The sequence below is a fragment of the Elephantulus edwardii genome, unplaced genomic scaffold (genome assembly GCF_000299155.1).
Source record: "Elephantulus edwardii isolate Elephantulus edwardi_28Jun2011 unplaced genomic scaffold, EleEdw1.0 scaffold00024, whole genome shotgun sequence".
Lineage (NCBI taxonomy): Eukaryota > Metazoa > Chordata > Mammalia > Macroscelidea > Macroscelididae > Elephantulus > Elephantulus edwardii.
This window is the reverse complement of record NW_006399774.1, coordinates 2,811,485-2,824,859: the sequence shown is the minus strand read 5'-3', so window position 1 is coordinate 2,824,859 and position 13,375 is coordinate 2,811,485. Positions and strand designations below refer to the sequence as shown.

The 13,375-nt window shown below is 41.0% G+C and overlaps 1 protein-coding gene and 1 pseudogene across 1 annotated transcript in view; one reads left to right on the top strand and one right to left on the bottom strand.

The window, feature by feature from the left end:
• Window positions 1-13,375, bottom strand: part of ESR1 (estrogen receptor 1) — a 492,952-nt gene that overhangs the window by 313,931 nt on the left and 165,646 nt on the right. The gene's annotated exons all lie outside the window — the stretch shown is intronic.
• LOC102850935 lies at window positions 7,461-8,163 on the top strand (annotated as a pseudogene).

The window sequence follows — 13,375 nt, the reverse complement described above, 5'->3', positions numbered from 1 at the left end:
TCACTCCCATCTGGCATACTGTCTCATCTCCTTTTATTTTTTAACTTTTATTTTTACAGCTCAATGTGACCTTCCGTGATGATCACGTTCTCACTTGCTCATTGCCACAGAAGACTCATAGCTGACCCACCAGTGTGTTTTGGGGGGAATTTAAATCACATGGGGGGAGAACTTCCCATCCAAGAAGGAGCTACTTGTAGACTCTCTTTGGGTTAGCAGGGTAGATCCCTACCAATTATGTCCCCAGAGTTCTTCTGTGTTGATGGGAATGTTCTATTTCTGAGCTGTCCAGCAGGGTGGCCCCTCATTGTCTGCTGTTAATGAGAAGTTTAATGTGGCTGTGTTCTTGTTGGGGTAGATGCTGTTGAGCTAACTATGACTCATAATGACCCTGTGAACAACAGGTCTGCACCTTGGTCTAGCCTCATGCTCTCTAATATGGGCTTGGGTCCACTATTATATTCACTGTGTTACATTCACATCTATAGTATCCTCTGACTTCACTCCATTTGGACAAAAGTAGGTACATAAGGTTAAGGGCTACTTCTTATGAGACTATGCAGTAGATCAATGCACAACAACTGAATAACATAACATAACATAACATAACATAACATAACATAACATAACATAACATATAGTAAGACTCAGGGAGTCTTACAAGCAGTTTTCAGGTTAAGAACACTGGGCTTAAGGCCAACTCCTACTGACCCTTCAATGTTATATAAATAGGACCTCATTTTGAATGGACTGAACCAACTCCAAACCACAACAAATTCTTCACCAAAATCCTCTTCATTTGTTGCACGTGCAGTTTTAACTCACTGGAAAGGTTCAATACCTTTTCTCATATGAAAATAAGGGCCCATATATATCTGTTCTGATGCACCCATAAACTTGAAGTAAAGACACTGTTAGTGGCTGACCCTGATCGTCCTCCAGTAGCTGCTCTACCCAACACCTCAGTGGTTCGCAACCCTGGATGCGCATCAGAATCATCTGGAGAGCTGGGGAAAGGGAGCTGGTGTCTCAGATCTACCCTGAGGGTCTAACCTGAGAGGATTGTCACCGAACTAGAACAACCAATGCGGTTACACGAAGAAATGTCAGGGATGGCCGGCATTTCCGGCACCGGCAAACTTTAGGGTTCACGATACTACAAAAAGCAAACAACAGAAATAAGACTTCCATATATGAAGCCTCCAGTGGATTTTGAGAAGTTGTTAGAGGGAGGTATGAAGAGTTGTTATTGCTCTTGTTGTACGCCATCGAGTCAGAACCAGATCATAGCCCAACCTCCAGGGGATTTTCAGGGGCAGTAAATCACATGAGAAGACATTTCCCATTCTTCTCACAAAGCAACTGGTGGATTCAAACCACATACTTTTGGGATTGCAGTGCAGATTCTTACCTACCAGAGCTACCTAAAATAGAAAAGAAACACATTACAAGGAAGATGTTGATTGCCGTGAAGTCGAACACAACTCATTGTGATCCTATGTACGAAATTGCTGAAGCCCTTCTATAACTATTGCAGTTTCTCAAAGCTTAGAGTTTCCTGAGGCATGTTGTTTAGGAAGCGGATGCCACTCCTGCTTCCAACAGAGCCATGGAAAGAAACAGTGACATTTACCAGGTATAAAGTAGAATCTTAAAACTTGGAACATGTCAATCAGCTAAGACTTTTAGTAAAAGTATTGTGAGGTTATTTTTTTTTAACTCAAAATATTTTTCATAATTATATTTTCCCTTTCAATATACCATCAAAATATTTGCGGTTAGAATTGACATTTGATCTCTCGGTTTGCCTTAGAAGAGTCTTTTCCACAGAATATAGTGTAGACTCATGATCCAAACTTTTTTTTTAACTCTACCAGGGAAAAGGGAATTCTCATGGCCTAGTGGTAAGAAACTGTGCTGCAATCCCAAAAACACATTGTTCTAATCCACCAGCTGCTCCCTGGGAGAAAGATAGACAATCACCTCCTGTGCGATTTATTGGGTCTGAAAACCCACTGAACAGTTAGCAACTAGTTGACTCGATAGCACACAAATCACCAACTCAATAGCTCCTTCTAACAACTTCTCAAAATTCACCAGAGATTATGAGTTGGTTCTAACTCAATGGCACACATACCACCACAACCACGACCACCACTAGGAGGAAAATAATTGAGCCCACACATCTGGTAAAGCTATATTTTTCTCATTACATAGTGCACTGATGTACTAAGAGGTCCTGGCAGTGCAATGGTTAAGCACTGGCAAGTAAGTGAAATCAGTTCAAATCCCTTCAGCAGCTCTCAGAAAGATTACAAATCCTGGAAGCCCTCTGGGACAGTTCTAATCTGTGTCGCAGGTTCTCGGTAAGTCTGAATTAAATTGCAGCATCAGTTAGTACACTCAGGCACCATGGACACTTAAAACATTCTAACTGAACCACAACTCGGTTAAACGAGACACAAGAGTGAAGCCATCCTAACGGGGTCTTCCTGCATTCTCAGGGGTTGTTCTGTCGACTGTTTCTGAAATTGTTCTGTAAACAGCCTCTTCACAATTTGACAGGAACATCTAGTGAACCACAAACTATTCACTGCCTGAGACAAGCATCCATAAAACTTTAATCACCATTTTATAGGTGGGTAAGCTGTGGCACCATGCTGGTTGTGAAAATGAGTTCAACACTGTTGCTGGCTGTGCTGAACCGCAGTTGTTGTTGTTAATGTTGTTGTTGATTGCCTTCAAGTTGAGCATGACTCATAGTGACCCTGTAAACAAGGGCTTGAAGCTCCTATACAACTATCAACATTCATCAAAGTTCATAGGGTTTCTGGAGGCTTGTTATTTAGGAAGTGGTTGTCACTCCACAACCTATCATGGGTACTGGCCAAAGAGCTTATTTTCCATAAATTTAAAAAAAATTAAATGAATGCCACCTATTTGGGGCTGAGGTATAGTCAAGGTCAAGGTGAAGGACTCAATTTATTCTCTATTTGTTCTCATTATAAGATTCACTCTGTCCAACATAGGAGCCACTACTCACATGTGGCTAGAAATTTAACTTTATTTTGAACAGGAAATTGCATTTCTGAGTCACAATAACTGCATTTTAAGTGTTCCAGAATTACATGTGGCTTTTATTGTTGCCGTGTACCGTTAAGTCAAAACTGACTCCTAGCTGACCCTTCAGCAGGTTTTTGGAAGGTGGTTTAATTGCACTGACGGGGATTGCCCATCCTTGTTCTGCATAGCAGCTACTGGATTCGAACCATGTGCTTTTGGGATGGCAGCACAATTCTTCTAGACCATCAGAGCTTCCTGTGGAGCTCCATGTGGCCAGGGACTGGCAAAACAGAAGAAAAGGTTTCCTTTCTCAGGAAGCTCTACTGGACAGAGTTGCACTGACAAGTACATGTCAGACGTGAAAAGATTGTTTCAGCCAAGGGAACATGATCTCAGCCCATTTTGTGCAATGATGGTAGTTGGTTGCACCAGCCCCTTGGTCTTCCTGCCTCCACTTTCTCAGTTCTCTACAGATGAATTCCTTGGTGGCCCCATTTACAGCCAGTCTCTTCATGTTCCCAAGCCACTCAATGCAGAGAAACAGTGCCTGTTAGCTCTTGTAGTTCATCGATCTGGGGAAGCTTGTCAATAAGTCATGCTCTTGGACAAAGCACATCCACATTCAGAGCCTGGGCAGCTAGCTGTCCATGTTACCAAACATCCCCTTCCTTGCCTCCACCACTCCCTGCTGGCTCAGTTGGAAGAGTTCCTAGTGTCGTGCTTTGCCAGAGGTCTTCAGAGGTGAGCCTTAGCCTTGAACCCAGATGGAACTGGGGGACCATTTGGCTACTTGTCCGTCATGCTTCTTCCAAGAAAAGTCTCCATCTGCAGAACTCATGCTTGTACAGGCAGACATCTTGACAGAGGTTTCAAATCAAGAAAGATGTGGGTTGATATTTCAGCCTTTCACCACACTTATTCAATTTGAGCTGTGTAAATAATCTCAGAAGCTGGGCAACAGGAAGAACGTAGCAACCAGAGTAGAGGAGTACTCATTAAGAATTTGAGATATGCAATGGCCCAGCCAATCTTCCTGAATGTAAACAAAACATGAAATGCATGCTGAGAAGTTCAAAGGTACACCTTTCAATACATATTACACCTCAATACACACAGTGACTGCAGCAATAGTCTCAAGTGTGTCAGAGATGATGAGACTGGCACACGATAGGATGGGGCTCTGGTTCATAGGGTCACTATGAGTCGTACAGGAGTCAGTGTTGTTGTTGTTGTGTACAATCAAGTTGGAAACAACCCAGAGCTGATCCTCGAGAAGGTTTTTAGAAGCAGTTAAGTGCATTGGGGGAGAATTCCCATTCTTCTCCCACACAGCAGCTGGTGGATTCAAACCCCGTGCCTTCAGGATTGCAACACAGCTTCTCAATCACTAGGCCACCAGAGGTATTGACAGGAGTAAGTAGCACCTAACAAAAACAGTGCTGTCTCAATATAAAGAAAGCAAAAGTGCTCACTATTGGATCACTAAATAACATGATCGAGAAAGTATTAAAGTTGTCAAGGGTTTCCTTTTATCTGCATCAACAATTAATGTTCATTGAATCAGCCAACAAGATGTCAAATGATACATTGTATTGGGCACATCTGCCTCATATTGTTGTTACTGCTGTTAGGTGCCATCAAGACAGTTACAACTCATAGAGACCATCTGAACAACAGATCTGAACCTTGTCCTCTCCTGCACCGTCTTCACCAACTTTGATATCATCAAGCTCATTGTTACAGTCACTGTGTCATTCCATCTCCTTGAGGGTTTTCTTCTCTTTCTCTGACCCTCCACCTTTCCTACCATGACATCTTTGACTTCCCTCCTGGTACTATGTCAAAAGGATGTGAGACAAATGTTGACCGTCACTCTCTTCAAAGTGTTCAAGACCAAAGACACCAAAATAAAGACTGATGTGGCTCTGACTCAAGCCGTGGTCTTTCCAGTCATCTCATATACTTATGCATTGACATTCTATCGACTAATCCATTCTGGGCATTAGTGAGATGATATGGACTAGTTTGAGCCACTCTGAATAGGACAATAGCATTGTATATATGTATATATACTATGCCAAGAATAAAAAACAGAGAAAGAATGTGCTGCATCTTAAAAAGACAATTTCATCTTATATACGGAAGTACAAAATTGTGACTGATATGATATTATCTATACACATACAAGGAAGACCTGTTAACACAACTATCATTCAAATATAAGTATCAACAACTGATGCCAGAGAGGAGGCAAGTGACGATTTTTACCAAATTTTGCAGTCCAACATTGAACAAACATGAAATTAAGATGTGTTAATGATAAATGGTGACTGGAATAGAAAAGTTGGAAACAATGACAAAGAAATAGTAGTTGGGGAATATGGACTTGGTGATAGAAATGAGGCAGGAAATAGAATGCTCAAATTTTGTAGGTTCAATGACTTAATCATTGCAAATATCTTTAAAAGTCACAAACAGTGACTTGACACTAAGATCTCACCTTACAGGTTACACAGGAATCAGATTGACTATGTCCATGGAATGAATTGTTGGAGAAGCTCAATATCGGCAGTCAAAACTAGATCAGGTGCTAACTGAAGAAAATGAAAACAAATCCTCTATAACCAAAATATAAATTTAAAAGTCATCTTAGGAATAGGTTTAAAGCGCTGATCACCAATGATCGAATACCAAATGAGTTGTCAGATGACAAAACGGATATCATCCACAAAGAGAGTAAAGAGTCACTACAAAGACAGAGAGAAAGGGAAAAAAAACCAAAATAAAATGAATGACAGACAGTGATAATTGCACTACAGTGTTGAGAAAACAAAACAAAGGGAAGAGATTTTGAAGTAAAAGAGCTGACCAGAAGATTTCAAAAGGCAACTGGAGAAGACAAACACAGTATTCTAAAAGAAGTGTAGAGAGCTGGAACTGGAGAATAAAAAGGGGGAAATTCCCTTGGAATTTCTCAAACTAAAAGAACTGAAAAATAAATTCAAGCCTCCAAGTTGCCATAGACACTATGGGCAATATCTTGAATAATCCAGAAAGCATCTAAAGAAGATAAAGGGAATACACAGAATCACTGTCCAAAAGAATTGGCCAACATTTAAATATTTCAGGGAGTACCATGTGATCAAAAGCCAATTGTAATGAAGGAAGAAGTTCAAGCAGGACGAAAGGCACAGGCAAAAACCAGTACAAGCAATAATTGGAATACCAGTTGGCATGTTTCACATGACGCATACACCTGTGCCAGGATATTTGAAAAGCTGCCTGGTCGACTGACTGGAAGAGATCCATATTTGTTGCCATTCCCAAGAAAGGTGATCCAAACTGAATGTGGAAATTATTGAACAATGTCAATATGGAGACTAAGGTGCACCTGATACAGGTCTTTGCAATTGCTTGCTATGCATTAGAAAGCTGGAAAATGACTAAGGATGATAGAAAGAAGATTAATGCCTTTGAGCTGTGGTGCTCAAGAGTGAGAAGAGTATTAAATATACCACAGAGAACAAACAAATTCATCCTCGAGAGGGTGAAACCAGGCTGCTCCTTGGAGGCAAGGATTCTGAGGCTTTGTCTGACATACTTTGGGAATGTTGCAAGGAGGGACCAGTCCTTGGAGAGGGAGGATGGAAGAACAGTGCAAGAGAGAAAGACCCTCAATGAGACGGATTGAGTCTATGACCGGAGTAATGAGGGTAGGAGTGTCAGAGACAATAAGGTTGGCACGAGATAGAACATGTTTCAGGGCTACTGTACATAGGGTTGCTAAGAATCACAAGTGACTCGACGGCACATAACAACAACGTTAACATCACTTGCTAGCAAAGTACTGTTGGCTATCATTCAAAAATGTTAAGAACAGTACGTAGAGAACTGTCACTAATTCAAGCTGGATTTAGAAGAGTGTAACATCAGGGATATCATTGCTGATGTCAGATGGATCTTGGCTGAAAGCGAAGACTATCAGAAGAATGTCTATTTGTACTTTATTGATTCTGCAAAGGGATAAGTCATAATGACTTATGGCTAACATTGAGAAGAATGAGAGTTCCAGAACTTAATTGTGCTCGTGAAACCTATAACTAAATTAAGATGCTCTTGTGCGTACAGAGCACTGTTGTTGTTGTTGTTGATTGCTTTCAAGTCGAGCACGACTCATAGCTACTCTGAGATCAAGAGGCCTACAAAACTACATGGTTTAAAATTAAGAGAAGAGCCCGGATGCGGGCTTTCCGTGCTGGGTGAGCACGAGCACTGTAGCCAACCTGGCCCTGCATCTCTTGTACTCGGTCTTCATGGCTTTTCAGGCCTGGAGATTGGGGAATGCGGGTGGGTTCTAACCGGGCCTCGGGGAATGGGCAGTGGTCACAGGTGGTGGAATGAAAGTTGTCCTTATCAGCAGATCCCAGGATCAGCTGAACCAGGTTTCGAGAGAAATAAAAGAAAAATGCATAGTCTAAGCAAAGACCACTGTTGCTGACTTTGGATCAGAAGATAATTATGACAGAATCGGTGGCAGCTTGGTAGGTCTTAGAACTGGTGTTGGGGTGACCAGTGTGGGAATGTCCTGGGAGTACCCTGAATACCTTCTGGATAGTCCTGAACTGGACAGCACCATCAAGAAACTAATAATTACTGTTTCTGTTTGTATGATGACATGATTGGTGCTGCCTGGCATGGTAGAAAGATCAAAAGCAGTGATTCTGAACATCTCCTCTGCAGGTGCCATGTACCTAGTCCCACTCCTGACCAGCTACTCTGCCACCCAGGCATTTGTAAATTTCTTCTCCCGGTGCATCCATGAGGAACATATGCATCTTTGTGCAGAAGGTCTGGTCTTACTTTGTGGCTACAAAGTGGGCTAACATCCGAAAGGCAACTTTGGATAAGCCCTCTTCAGAGACTTCTGTGAAGTCTGTAATCAAAACAATAGACCTGCAGTCGTACACCAATGGCTATCTGATCCGTTCTGTCATGGCCTCACTAACGCCCTGTCTGCCTTCTGGGCTTCACTATGCATTAGCCTTGAATGTTAGCAGATCAACACGGGCATAATACCTGAAGCAAAACAAGAAGAACTAAGCCTCTATATCAACACTGAACACTTTGGCCAGATGCCCCAGCCTCTGCATGTGGACTGCAAGGTGCCAGCATTTCTCCTAACCCTCCAGCTATTTTCTAACAACTTGTTACTAACCAGGCTGGGTGGTGTATAATGGAGAAAAAAAGTTCATTCAGTTGCTCTTAGAATGCTATCAGGGATTATTATGATGCTTACTATCAGTGCTGATATCAAATGGATATCCAAGTAACATTAGTAAAAAAAATACAAAGTCATATTAGCAAGAAAAGCTTAATAGGAAGGGACATAAAGACAGCAAATCTCTGAATCATAGTGTCGGACGAAAAATTCAACTCTTGCACCTGACCCACAGTGCTTGTGGTCATCGTCATATTTTCTCTGAAGCACACATTAAAAAATAGTGGCCAATTACTCTTTGGTGTTTCTGACATTTGGAATGAATGAAGATTAGTTAGTGTGATTTGAGGGAAGACATATTGCAATTTGCATAGATGTAAATTTATAATTTACAGATCTTTGTAAGTTTTTCTTAAAGTATTTTCCAGTTTGCATATTCCCAGGGAGTTGTTTGTTCTCAAAGTTTGCTAACTAATGACATGAAGGTAATTTATGAAATATGGAGTTGTTTCTGACACACGAAACATATACTTTCTTCTAGTGCATAATTCTGGGCTTAAATGTATGCAAATACTGAAAGGAATACAATATTTATAAACCTTAATGTACAGAGAGAGAGAAAGAGAGAGAGAGATACACACACGTGTTTTATATATATATATAAAATTCAAAAGGTAAAGAGACCAAAATATACATCATCCCTATTGCCACTGGGCCAAGGAAGTGGCCTGCCTGGGTGTTCTGTCTTCTCTAAGTCTATACTACACTAACTAGTGCTCACATATATTAAAAAAGGGGTCCTTCTATAGCAACAATGATAACATAGAATTGGTGTTACACATTTTAATCAGTACCTTAAATGCCTGCTTTTGGGTTGGCAGTGTAAGGCCATATGTACACTGACTTGAAATAAATTAAGACAGTTACCTTGTTACAAAAATGTGTATGGAGAATTCCATAAAAATGTAAGTGCAGATTAGAAAACATATAACAGAGGAGGCAAGTCTTTCCCTCCCCTCCGTTTCCCAGGCTCTCTTAAGGTTTAAGGGCCAGTAAATTAACAAATTAAAAATATGCAGTTGTCCTTTTTTTAAAAATTGAGAGATTTAAATCCTTTCTAGCTTTTCATTTTTCCAGCTATAAGCAAAATGCTATACAACAAAACTACAAAAACTCAAATTACCATTAGCTACCAGGAGCCAGGAAATGAAAAGATGAATTGCATTGGGAAAGTCTGCTGTCAGTGACCTCTCCAAAGTACTGAAGAGCAACAGTGTCAGTCTGGAGACCAAGCTGTGCCTGATCTAGGCCATAGTCTTTGCAATTACTTGCTATGCTTCAGAAAGGTGGACAATGACTAGGGATGATAGAAGGAGAATTGATGCCTTTGAGCTCTGGGACTGGAGTACTGAATATACCATGGACTGCTAAAAGAACAAACAGGTTTGTCCTCGAGGTGTGACACCAGGATGTCCCTTGGAGGCAAGGATTCTGAAGCTTCGTCTGACATACTTTGGACATGTTACTAGGAAGAACCAGTCCTTGGAGAGGATCATCATGCTTGGGAGGGTGGAGGGATAGCACGAGAGAGGAAGATCCTTAATGAGATGGATGGATTCAGTGACTGGATTAATGGGGTGGGTGTGTCGGAGACAAAAAGATTGGCACAGGATAGAGCAGGGTTTAGGGTTGTCATACATAGGTCGCTATGAGTCGCAGGCAACTCGATGGCACCTAGCAATAACAACAACATTAACATAATTATAGAAGAGATATTTTTAGCACCAAAATGTAGAAATAAATTAATCTCAGAATACAGGATAGTTCTTTAAAAGCACATCATTTACCTCTTTTCTTGCTCCCAGTTTATTGTAGAAATGTGTGTAAATAAACACATTGGTGATTGTATACCATTCCACCTGCTTTAAAAAAAAATGAGAAGGGAGTGCATTAGGGTTGTATTCTTTCTCCCTGTCTGTTCAATCTTATTTGAGGAGCTGGACTCCACGAAGAAAAATGTGGCATTGAGATCAGAGGAAGGTTCATCAATAATCTGTGTTATGCAAATGACACAGTCTTGTTTGCTAAAAGTGAGGAGGACTTGAAGCACTTGCAGAAGAGGATCAAAGCCTACATTCTTCAACATGGATTGCATCTCAACGTCATGTTTGTTGTTGTTGTTATGTGCCATCAAGTCACCTGCGACCCACAGCAACCCGGTGTACAACAGTTCTGAACCCTGTCCTATCCTGAGCCATTCTCACTAAATCCAACACATGAACCCCCATTGCCCCGGCATTGTATCAATCCATCTATCCGGGGTCTTCCTTTCCTGTGCTGTCTCTCCACCCTTCCAAGTATAATGTCCTTCTCCAAGGACCAGTCTGACCTGGCCACGTGCCCAAAGTATGTGAGATGAAGATTCAAAATCCTAGCCTCCAAGGAGGGAGTTGGTTTCACCCCCTCCAAGACAGACCTATTTGTTTTCTTGGAAGTCCATGGTATGTTCAAGACTCTTCTCCAGCACCATAATTCAAAGGCATCAATTCTTCTTGTTATCCTTAGTCAATAACCAGCTCCCTGATGCATAGCAAGTAATTGTGAAGAGCATGGCCTGGATTAGGCACACCTTAGTCTCTCAACTGACATTTTTGCTTTTTAGCACACTGGAGAGGTTCCTGACGGCAGATATTCACAATGCAATTCGTCTTTTTATTTCCTGACTGCTGGTGTTAATAGTGTTGGTTGTGGAGCCAAGCAAGCTGTAATTGTTAACAACCTCAATCCCTATTCCATCTATCATGGTGCTGCCAACTGGCCTACTGGTGAGAATCTTTGTCCTCTTGATATTGAGCTTCAATTCATATTGAAGACAACAGTCCTTGACCTTCTACAGCAAGTGCTTCAGGTCTTCTTCAGTTTCAGCAAACAAGGTTATGTCATCTACCTAATGTAGGTTGTTGATGAGTCTTCCTCCAATCCTGATTCCACAGTCCTCCTCATTAATCCCTGCTTCCTGAATGATCTGTTCCGCATATTGATTGAAAAGGTATGGAGACAGGATGTCTCCATGACACACTCCTTACATGATTTTAAACCATATAGTGTTTCTTTGCTCTGTTCTGAGGACTGCTTCCTGCTCCAAGTATAGGTCTCATATAACCACCATCAAGTGTTCTGGGATTCCCATTTTCCTCAAGATTAGCCACAATTTGTTGTGATCTACACAGTCAAATGCCGTTGTACAGTCAGTGAAAAACAGACATTCCTCTGGTACTCTTTCTGCCGAGATCTATCTGGCATTGGCAATAATGTCTCTAGTGCCATGACCTCTTCTAAACTCAGCTTGTATTTCAGATAGTTTTCTGCCATTGTACTGTTCCAGTCATTTCTGGATGATCTTTAGCAGGATTTTGCTAGTGTGTGATATTAATATTGATTTCCACACCTTTCTTTGGAATGGGAATAAATATGAATCTCTCCCAATCAGTTGGCCAAGTAATTATCCTCCAGATTTCTTGGAACAAACAATAATTCTCCCCCCTGGACTGATAGGCACTATTTTGATAGATGGAGAAAAGATTGAAACTGCCAATGACTTCATCTTACTTAGATCCACAATCAATACACTTGGTACCAACAGTCAGGAGGCAAGTAGATGTATTGCCCTGGAAAATCTGTAGCCAGGGACCTCTCCAAATTATTGAGGAGCAATTATCGACGTTAGCTTGAGGACTAAGGTGTGCCTTATACAAACATGGTCTTTTCAATCACTTGCTATGCTGCTGAGAGATGGATAATGAATAAGGATGACAGAAGAACTGATGCCTTCTAACTGTGATGTTTGAGAAGAGTACTGAAAATCCCATAGACAGCAAAAATGTGCAAAAAAGATGTATCTTGAAGAAGGTGAAGCCCAAGTGTTCCTTGGAGGCAAAGATTATAAAGCTTCATCTCACAACTTTGGGCATGTTGCTAGGAGAGGTTGTTCATTGGAAATGACACCATGCTTGGGAAGGTGCAGCGAAAGAGAAGATCCTTAACCCAGTGGATTGGTACAGTAACAGCTTGGGCTCAAAAATACCAATGGTAAGGAAGGAACAAGACAGGACAAAGTTCAAATCTGTTGTTCTCAGGGTCTTTATGAGTCATACTCAATTTGATGGCATCAAACAACATCAACATGTACTTGTGAAAGTAGAAAAAATGAATAAGAAATATTTCTAAAGAAGCATATTGATACTTTTGAAATATGGTATTAATGAAGAATATTCAAGTACCACAGAAAGTCAGAAGAAAGAACAAACACATCTTAGAAGAAGAAACTCAAAATATTCCTTGGAAGTGAGGACAGCAAGTGTTGGCTTCTTACCCTTTGAACATGTTTGGGGGTTTTTATGGGTTTTTTACACCTTCTCTTTATTTTTTAAAAATTTAATATTAATGTCAATGAAAATTTACAGAGACTTTAGATTTCCATTCATTCACTATTGCACTTTTCTCCCCTCCCTCCTCCCCTACCCCCAGTACACTACCCTCTAGGAAAAGTAAAGAAAAATTCTTTCATTGTTTTACAATCCCTCCCCACCCCAGGTCCATTCCACTATGCAGCCTTCACTCTGGACCGAACATGTTTTTGAAGAAGGGTCACTCCATAGTGAAGGGCACCAGGTTGTATTGTAAAGTCAGACAGAGGTTCAGTGGAAAATGAGGAAGACTGTCAATGATCTAAATTGAACGGTGGTTATGACTGTGGGTTTATGCATAGTAACAACAGGGAGGTAATGCAAGAGTGGCCAGTGGTTTCTTCTGTTTTGCCTGGTGTCTGTCTGAGTCAGAACAAACTTGATGACATCAGAAAACAACACCCTGTTAGTATTTAGTGTCCTAGTTTCTAAACCTCACTCTTCCTTGTTAGGCCCCTAAGAACAGTACCTTGTACTGAAATTTACTCCTCGAAGCCATTTAATCTTTCTCATTCTCTGCCATGTGCTAGTTCTCTCTATTTCACATTGTTGCTTTCTTTCTTGTTCCTTCATAGCCTGAAGTTGGAAGCTGTCTCAGTGATTCACTAAAATAACAGCAATACTGGGC